Raw genomic sequence first — 10363 nt, forward strand, 5'->3', positions numbered from 1 at the left:
ATTTAACAACACACATAATACACGTGTGCTTTGCTTACATGAACACCCCTTGTCATTACTTGCACACGTAAGATCATTTGAAGGTATTAGAGGGGAATTTTGCCCAGGAAACTAGAAATTTATTTGACTTAAAACCTAGGGGGCCATTTAAAAGGTTGGTTCAGCTACACTGATGTTAGAGGCTTTATTTCAGTGTGTTGCATTAAGGATAAATTTTGTGCAGTTTAAAAATACATGCACTTACCTTCCTGTGGCTTTTGAAGAGGTAAGGTAGCTTGGGAGCCCAGCCTTTTCATGCCTTTCAAGACAAATCCACTCAAAAAGGAAGGGTTAAATTAAAAACAGACAGCCTCGATATGATCAAAATGGGAGCCTGGCTGCAGGAAAGAGGTCTGAAGAGCTCAGTTTGAGTAGCCACACACATAGCATAGAGAAAGGTCTTTTGAACACAAAGCATGGCTTAATGGAGAATGTTCCATGCATGATGCTTCAGGCAAAACCACTTCCCACCCCGAAGGAACAAGGTGCCTTTGCCCAGAGGGAAAAACACTCCTGTCTTTCACTGCAGCCCCTTCCCAACTTCCTTTGCCTCCATCTCCCATTTCTCCGCAGGTCTCCTGGTGCCCACCCCTGCCTCCTACCACCCTGCAAACTCACCATGGAAAATCATGGCTCCTGGGAGCAGGGATGCTGTGTTCATGATGACACGTTCTATAACTTCAGCTTGATTGACACAACATCAAAGCAGTGGTGGGAAGCTCCTTTGGTGCTAAGGTGAAGTCTGCACTAAAAGCCTTTACTGGCATTTCAGTGTTGCCACAGATAATAGTATAATTTTGGCAACCCTACAGCATGCCTTGCCACCAGCTCAACTTCAAGGAGGGCTCAATGGATGGGCTGCCTACAACAGAGCCTAGCAGGTTGTCTCAGGATGGGTAGTGCAAACAAAAGTGGGAGGAGAAAGAGTGTGTCAAAGAGGAGTTTACCTCCTAACCAGGGTTGATGGCAGCGCCAGAAGATCCATCCAGGTCTTCCAAGGCTCATAACTCTGCCACCCCTTGGCTTTTACTGCCAAGAACCCATGGACTCACATTCTTCATCGTTTGTAGCTGAGATGAAGAGAAGTCAGAATGAGAAACGGAGAAGGGATCAGCCTGTTGGTTTTATTCCAAGACAACAGTTAAAAGCTGGGTCTGTGTTGTTCTGACAGAATCACTGACTCTACCCACAAACACCACGGTAATTTCAGGGCTACAGTTCTAGGTAAAAAGCACAGGGGGAGATGGGAGTGTTGCTGGTGCAAGGGGACCACATTAAGAAGTGATTAACACAGGAAAGTACTTTTGAGGCTTGTATCATTACCAGCAACTGCAAGAATCTTGGGGATAGAAACAGATATGATATCAATGACAGGCAAAACAATATTTAAAGAGTAAGAGCTTAGACTGTAGATCCCTTACACGGCTCCCAAACCCAAGTATCCATGCATGAGCTCATGGGGTTTCTTTCCTAAATCCAGAATGTTCTCTCTGTACTGAAATTTTTCCCCATTAACTGATAATCCTGAGCATTTTCTTAAGGCAGGATGCTTACAAAAAGAGAGAGGTTTGGTCCAAACACTTCCCCTAAAATAGTGACTCTCATTAAGACCTAGGATCTGTTTAGTTATCTAATATCTGTTTCCAACTTCAGCAGGGTTATCTGCGCTGCTCCAAAACACAACAAGATTATTCCTGCTTTCTTTCTTTTGAATGAGTCAGAAATGGGGAAGGAGGCTTAGAAGTTACCCTGGGACCTGCTTTCAATTAGTCTTCTCTTCATTTGGTTACGTATCAATTCCTCCTCATCGTGTGACCAGCCCATGGGCATTGCTTACTCCTTCGAGACAGAGGTGATTATTTCACCCAAGACCATCTGTACTTTGGGATCTCTGCTAATCCTTTGCTCTCAAAAAAATCCATTCTTGTTGCTGTAGCCACTGCTTTGCTGCCGCCTTCAGCACTTTAATGCTTGTTCGTTTTCTTTCATTCCAGCTGTGTAACAATCATCTGCACAACTCGACATTTTGATTCACTTTTTTGCTCTAATGACTCAGAACCTCCCTTGTTTCCCTAATTCCCATGACGTATGAACCTTGTACGTTCTTATTTTTAACCTTCGGGGCAGGATAATCCTCCTTTCCTGTCTCATCCATTCAACCTTTATTTTACTCCCATTGTTTTCCTACTGTTCTTTGTCTTTTTCCTCTGATTATTTCTCATACTCTTTCTGTAGCTCCATGTTCCTCTTGAAAACCCCATATGCCTTTTCTACTTAGAGGAATACTTTGAATACAGTATGGGCAGAAAACAGGAGTAACTCGTACAAAAGCCAATGGAGCATATATCTCTAAATGACGCAAATTCTTCGATGCTTATCAATCCCACTCTTTACTTTCCAGCTTTAAAGTGTCTCATTTGGAGGCCTTAAAAATAAAAAGCACACAAACGATGCATTCTAAGGTCAAAGGAAGCTATTATGACACCCAGTCTGACCTCCTGAATCACACAAGACGGAGTTTCAGCCAGTAACTCCTGTATTGAACTCAGAAAAAACATCCAACTTAGGGAGCCTTTGGAATAAGAATACCAGTCTTCTAACTCTTTAGATTATGTCTGAAACATCACAGCGTGTACATAGGAAATACGTACTTATAAATAGGGTGAATGAGCCACTTTCTCCTATCTCTAGATCTCTAGCAAGCCTCTCCATTCGTCTGCATTTGTATTTTGACTGAAAATCTGTGATTATTTACGAGCTCTACACTAAGCTTTTGTAAATATCATTCAGCCTTCAATTAAAAGGTCAATTTCTACTACAGTAGCTTTATAAACCACTCAGGAAAAACCTCAACACCCTGCCTTTTACACAAACTGTTATACCCTCTTATATTGAGATAGAAGATGTACACAAATGTGTACACACATCGCTCCCTCCATGTGTGTCACATGCACAGTGATGGTCACAAACTGATGCTGTCTCAGGTGATCATTTTGTTAAAAGAAAAGGAATCATTCTTTCTTGAAAGATAATTAAACCTTTTTCTTTCATGTTTGCTCCAAACAGATTGCAAAACTAGTTGGACCTAGTTTACAAAAAAGATAACCTTTTTGATGATCAAAGGAAGAGATTGGTTCCATTACTTGCATTAGTCAGAGTTGTCTGTGCTGTGGCCTTCAGAATAAAGGGAGAAATGTACTTTAGAAAGATCTGAGTAACACACTTTACTCAAAACATTTTTGTATTATATAGCTTCTTGACTGTTTCAGCTTACTCTGTATCTGTGCACTTTATTTTAAGCACTCCAGAAGTGGATGACAGGTCTGGGGGAAAAAGATAGAATCTAGTCAGCATCTCACAAATGCAACTTCAAATAATGCCTTAAAAGTGGAAATTACATTTTGAAATGGTATTTTGTACATTTCCAAGGATGAGGTATTCAAATGGCGATCTGATGTAAGAGAATATTGTCCAATGTTCAAAACACTTTCTCACATTTGTCAATATTATTTTTAAACGGAGATGTTAAATGATCTGGGTCAACTGAAACAAATCATGATGCAGGCAGACACCTCATAATAAATTAGGAAGTTAAAATTTGGATGATCATAGAATCCTAGAATGGTTTGGGTTGGAAGGGACTTTATAGCTCATCCAGTTTCAACCCTGTGCCATGGGCAGGGACACCTTCCACTAGAGCTGGTTGCTCCAACCTTGGCCTTGAACACTACTAGGGATGGGGCAGCCACAGCTTCTCTGGGTAACTTCTGTGGTTTTTCCATGCTTCAAAAGATAAACTCAATTTATTTAGTTCTGCAGTATTTGATGCAATCCAGCTACTCCTCGCTCTTTCTGATATTTCATTTTAATATGATTTCCTTTTAAAAAACCCTGAGGCTTGTACATCCCTCTCTAACTCTCCTCTTTTCCCTAACCACAGTAAGGTTGTAGCAGAGCAGCCAATTTCAGTCACATTAGTTGGACGATTAGCAGTCCCAAACATGCACTTTCCCAAAACGTTTCATAAGTGGCTGAATAGAAGGCAGGGACTTCATTATTGCAGTGTGAGGCTGGAGGAACCATACTGACCCCTCGCTCTTTCACTGCTTCTTTTGGGTCTGGTGTAGCAAAAGCACAGGAGTTAGCTCGCAGGAGGATGCTTTGGGGGTTAGAACAGTTTCAGCAGCAGGTGAGAGAAATGCAGCTGAAAAGCTGACCATGATTTCTCATGTTGAAAGAAATCAGGGATCCCCTTCCAGCCATTCCCTGCTGCCAAAATGTGGGCACCTAATGCAGCTAACAGGCTCCCTCTTCAGTTCCTGGAGAAAGCAAGGTTCCTCGGGGGGATAGGGGATGTATGGCCAGGGCCTATTCAAGCAATAGGACAGCATTACAGGATCATCTTTAATTAACTGGTAAAGTCTGTAAGTGCTTCTAAGGGGAACAGTATCTTCCTGACAAATGTAACTGGACTATGGGATCAGTTTTGCATCTTACGTGCATGCTAAAGAATTTTCTATATGGGCTAAATGCATTCTGGACAATAAAAAGACTTCTATGGTACAAGTTTTCCAAGACTCCCCCAATTTGAAGATAAACCATTACATACAAAGTTTGGCATTTCTTTTAGAACAGGAGAAGCACGATGGAAAAATGCAGAGACTTAGAAACACGCTGATTCCTTACTTATGGGGCACACAGATTTGATTCTATTTTGCTCTGGATTTAGCTGCCTCTTAAATAATATCTTAATAATGAGTTACAGGGCTTCCTAGTTCATAAATATGTTATCTGCTCTCCAAAGCTGATGTTAGAAACAATCAATGCAATGTAATCATTAGGCTCACCAATGCAAAGAAAGGATTTGTTCAATGCCAAAATCTGCTTTGGTTTTCTTTTGACTTTAGGGAGCGGGGATCAAGACTTGGCATTCAACAGCCTGCAGCCATCCTTGCAAATTAATTTGCCATTTGTTATTATAGATGGAAAATTAAACCTACAAGTCCAACAGGTCAAGAGCCATAAGCTTGAACGGAGGAAAACAGCAGCTCAATTATGGGAACCAACATATTATACAAAACAGCTTCAAATCTAAGGGGGCGTTTTAGAATATCATAAGCTTGTGCATCTTTCTCACAGGGTCCCAAATAGGAGACGAGTGTGTGCACGCTTGTGTGTGCGCTTGTCTGTGCATTTCCAACCGAGATCAGTACTTGAGTCTCCAAGTAAGTACAAAAAGGAGAATTTTCCAGTTTGTATCCTCTGGCAAATGCAATTTCCCTCCCAACACACATTAAATTCATTTAGCCTAGTGCATTTTTAATAGACATTATTCATCTATTACCTTAATGAGCTTGTGGTGAAAGCATATTGCCTCCCAATTTTAACAAAAGCAGTCTAATATTGCTGCAGCTTTTTCCCCTTTTGCCTTCTAAGGCAGCAGCACAGAGGGGGGAAGAAAAAAAGCTATAGAGACAGATAAGGTTTTTATTCTGAGTCACAACACTACATTAAGAATAAAACCTTCCACTTAAACACTTAAATGAAAACATCGAGAAACTAATTTACCATTTGTAACCACATGATTTAAGTAGGAGCAGCTTTAATTTTCTTCCCATTTTCCTCATATTCAATGTGAGCCCACATTAGATTTCACTGGCTCAAATCACAACACTTAAAGCCACTTTCATTTTCTTTTTGATTAAATAATTGAAATTCCTGTCACTGCCTGCACTTTACTAGCACACAAATTTTATGTGTAAAGATAAATACTCTTTCTTTCTCTCTTCCCTGCTCGTAGGCTTTTTTTCCTCCCTTTTTTTCCCCTTTTTTTTTCAGTTTAATCTTAAAAGCAGGCAAGGTTTAGTTTATTGATGGTTCCATAAAATGGATCAGTACTCCATTCACCTATTTCGTGGAATTATACCGCTCCCATTAAGTGATTGTTTGGAGAAATTATGGAAAGCCATCTTGTCTAATTTAGCTGTCATCATGGTAAGGTTATTGCTATCCAATCCTAAAAGGACAGGAAGCCCAGTTACTCGTGTGCTCTTCCCTCTCCCACACGCACATCCACTAATGTCTGAAGCCTTGATTTTTATTGAAGTATTTGTTTCAATTAGGGTAACAAGTTTTATTGATGCTCCCTAATAAGTTACTCTGACAAAATTCAAGACACTTCCCATCGTAGCGATGTGAAGGGTCCGGTCAACCCGGTCAATGCGGCATCAATTGTCACTGCCTGTAATGAGCAGTGGACTCAAACACAGCTCCCAGCTCAACGCGGAAACACACGAGAGTCAAGAGTCACTTCTTGCAGGGCTGTAGCAAAGCCCAGTTCCATTTCTTTCATTTTCGACCCTAAACTGTGGGAGAGAATTAGCACCTTTTGAAACCTGCCTCTAATGGATCCTACCTAGCAGTGAGCACGCTGAAGAGGATGGTGGCAGCTTGCTGTCTTCATCCCATGTGGTCTTAGGCCATGAGAGTGGACGGTTGTCACATCCCCAGGGGACAGGGAGGATGGAGGTTCTTAAACAAGGCAGTTTTATGAACATTGGGCTTCGGTGTCATTTCTGGCTTAGGCATTGGAGCGCGCAACCGTGTATAAGCCTTGGCCTGAGTCTTCTAAAGGATGGAGGGTTTAACATGATTTACCAGGGTGTCTCTGCAGCAGTTATAAATGCAGACAGAAACTAGATTGCAAGTCTAAATCAAGCCAGATTATAAGACTGGCAAAGATTAGGGTAAAAAAAGTGCTTTGCAAATAGCTTTGTACTAAGTAGGACTGGCAGCCAGCTCAAGAGCTCTCCTCATCTATCTCCCTGCCCCAAACATGCCCTGCACTTCCCACCCGGAAAGAGATGGGTCTGGCAGCCTGGCTGCTGAACTCCTCTCCGATTCCTGCTCCCATAATCACTATGATTTTTAGATGCTCTATACCAGCAATGCCATCCTAATCACAAGTTTCATTCCTCAGCACACAGCAACTCCTGTTTTCTCAGAAGGAAAAGTCAGGATACGTTTACAATTCCCACAGAATAGATATATCTGCTGGCCTCATACTCTCACCAAAGCAGTGATAGCTTTGAATTTTGTATAGAATGCTTTGGGAAAGGGTTTGTGAGCTTCGAATGGTGTCTGGGGTTTCTAACTGCATCTGCTGAGCCAGAGACTGCCTTTTTCTGCCAGCCTGGTCAAGCTTGTTGCGTACACCATCAGGAAAAATCATAAAGGTGGCTTTCATTTTCATATAACATTCCACACCATTTAGAAGCTAATGGAAAAGAAAAACAAGCTTCCAGAGGGAAATTTGCCACCCGCATTTGCAAGTTAGGTCCAGAAGTTAGGGACCTTTCTGCGAATAAGGCAATGCAATAGGTCAGCCACAGCTTTTAATGCTGAAAGGAGGCCCAAGAAACAGAAGAAAAACATCTTTGTGGTTGCCCCTCCCTTCCCCTCTAACTATTCACCCTGGAGGACATTGTTAACATATAATAACTGGGCATGTCAGAATCAATTAGGCAACTCATAATAAAGCAGATGCTGCTATTGTGAAGACGATGCAGTGGAAGTATGGGTATAGGAAGGCCCTCAGCGCAGCCCGGGTTAAGCAGATATGATGCTAATTGAATTCTTGCTGGCAATTTTTCACCCCTAAATGAACAAGAAAGAGAGGAATCTTAGAGTCTCATCTGTTTAGCTTGTGAACAGGGAAATGTTTTCAAACCCAGTAAATGAGCAACCTAATCCACAGGGATGTTAGCAGGAGGGGGTTCTTTAAACACCCCAAAACCCTGATATGTTCAATGTGAGTTTTGCCTGCTCCCACCACACCAGCAGGGATCAGGGAGCTGGGTATTTTATTTAACTTTGAGGAAACTGAGCATCCTGGCAGTTTTCCCTTGTCCAGAGGCTGGAGATCCCACACAAGAGGGCTTTTCATACTGCCATTACCACACCAGCGTGCCACTGGCTCCAAGGCACTTTCAGAGCTTTAAGGAGGCTCTGAGGGCATAGATATTTCAAATACAAACAGAAGAAGGACTTAATTAGACCCTGAGATCCTGAATTAAGAGCTATTCCTTTCCATGCCCCTTTACTGCTAAACCCACACCTATAAACCTGCCTCTTAAAACTTGGTAAGACTACCTGGAAGCTCAGCTTCAAGCCCTGGTGTTTAAACCTGGTCAGATGTGTCCAAAGACCACCAAGCAGACGGAGATACCTGCTGGGCAGGAAAGCAAGGGTGCACCAGGACCCCATGCTCTCCGCAATGGCGCTCAGCCTTTCCCAAGCCCAGAAAAGAGAAATAAGGCCTTTCCCTGGAGATTTAGATGCTGTTTTCCAGGTTAAGCCTCACTAAAGTGAAGGTGAAGACTCCCAGCTTTTTACATGGATTGAAACCTAAATTCCAGGGTTAAACCTACTGGATATGACTTTTTTTCGCTAACAGCCTTGCTTTTTATTACTACTGGCACAAAAGAAGTGATTTCTCCTCCACCTCATAGTTATCAATGAGTAATTAAGTCTCTTCTAGTAACCCTATGCTGAGAAGGCCTTTTAAATTAAAATATTTTCCATTTGATTTTGTTAGCTGCTAAATGAAGATCGGGCAAAAAATAGGCTAATTACAGCTATTCTAATTAAGTTCCTACAATAACCCATAATTATACCTCTATTTACCACCTTCATGCTGGACACTTTAACCTGTTGTGCTTTGTAATTAGGGTGTCTGTGGCGGGGGCTGTAAGCTAACATCTTCTCTCCCCTGGTCCAGATAGAGTTTTGATTGCAAGTGTGGAAACAAACTCTATGTCTGTGAAACTGTAATTGGGGTAATTTATGAGGCTTTCTTATTAGCAGCAATCCTGGGTTAGAGAGATGGGCTGGGTTTAAGCATGCTAGGTGAGTCTAAGCGTATTTTATGGCATTGCTGCTGAGAAGCACAAACATGGTCTTTTTAGAGGGGGGAGAAGAGCCAGAGTTTAATCTCAGATCAACAGTGAGATAGCAAATGTGTTCAAATAACAAACTGCTGTCTCCTGATAAAAGCACACGTCTCAATTAAATTGGGGGGGGGACGGACTGTCAGTCCTTTGAGGATAAAGTTCTAGATAAGCCCCACAATCAAAGCTTCAGCAGAACCAAATCGGTGCCACACTGTTTATTAGTTGTGAAGAATCATAGAATCACAGAATGGTTTGGGTTGGAAAGGACCTTAAGATCACCCAGTTCCAACCCCCTGCCATGGGCAGGGACACCTCACACTATACCTTGTCACCCAAGACTCCATCCAACCTGGCCTTGAAACAAGAAGTTTATAGTAAAGCACACAAAAAAAGTAAAGAAAAAGGAGGGAATGTGACCTTTGCACTTTGCCTTTATGGAAATACTCAGAGGAAGGAAAGAAGAAATTTGTTAAATCATGTCATTTTACTGCTCTGAGATAAAGGGCACCCAGCGCTGCCCACACTTATGAGGCCATTCAGAGCTGATTTATCGCTTGAGACCACAGAGACAAAATCAAGCCATTACAACCTTTTAAAAGCTTTCTTGCAACAAACTAAAAATATCCATTGCTGACAGATGCAAGCTGTCAATAAGGAATTTAAGAACTCAGTATGAAGAGTGGAAAGAGTGCAAAGTCTTGATAAACATCTCAAATTGGGTCTTACTCAGTGGGAAACAAGTAGTTTATAGTGGTAATTGTAAAGGGCATTTTACATGGAATCAATTAAATGAAAATCTTTTAAACCCTTTTTAAAAAGAGACCTTTTTAAGTTAACAGGTGATTTTAATTGGAACCATGGGACTTGCATCCCAGGAGGTGGGTTGGGTCTTTTTGTTGAGGTTTTCTTTTTGGAAGCATTCAATATAGGGGAAAATCGATACACTTCCATCAGCATTGGAACTCCTAGAGTCTTGCAAGTTGAATAGTGAAACTAAGCAAGGAATTACAGTTCCCTCTGGTTGTGTGAGGCCTTTGCTAGCAATTAAATATGTCTCCATCATAACTCCTCACTTGTGAAGGATACAGGAGAGTTTATCAAGACTGAGTTACCTTGGGGTGATTACTTTTAGTCAGAATCCTCTGCCATAACATTCTGTAAAAGCAGACATTTTGAGAGATAATTTACCTTTAGAGAAGATGTCAAACATCCCAGCTGACAATCAAAAGCAGTGATTGCATCCAAGAAGCATTTTACTTTTAAATTCCTTTTCTTACTTCTTCATAACCATAAAGGATGCTGGGCAGAATTACCATAAAGGATGCTGTGCAGAATTACCATAAAGGATGCTGTGCACGATTACCAGCAGCCGG

This window comes from Strigops habroptila, chromosome 17, assembly GCF_004027225.2.
Source record: "Strigops habroptila isolate Jane chromosome 17, bStrHab1.2.pri, whole genome shotgun sequence".
Classification (NCBI taxonomy): Eukaryota; Metazoa; Chordata; class Aves; order Psittaciformes; family Psittacidae; genus Strigops; species Strigops habroptila.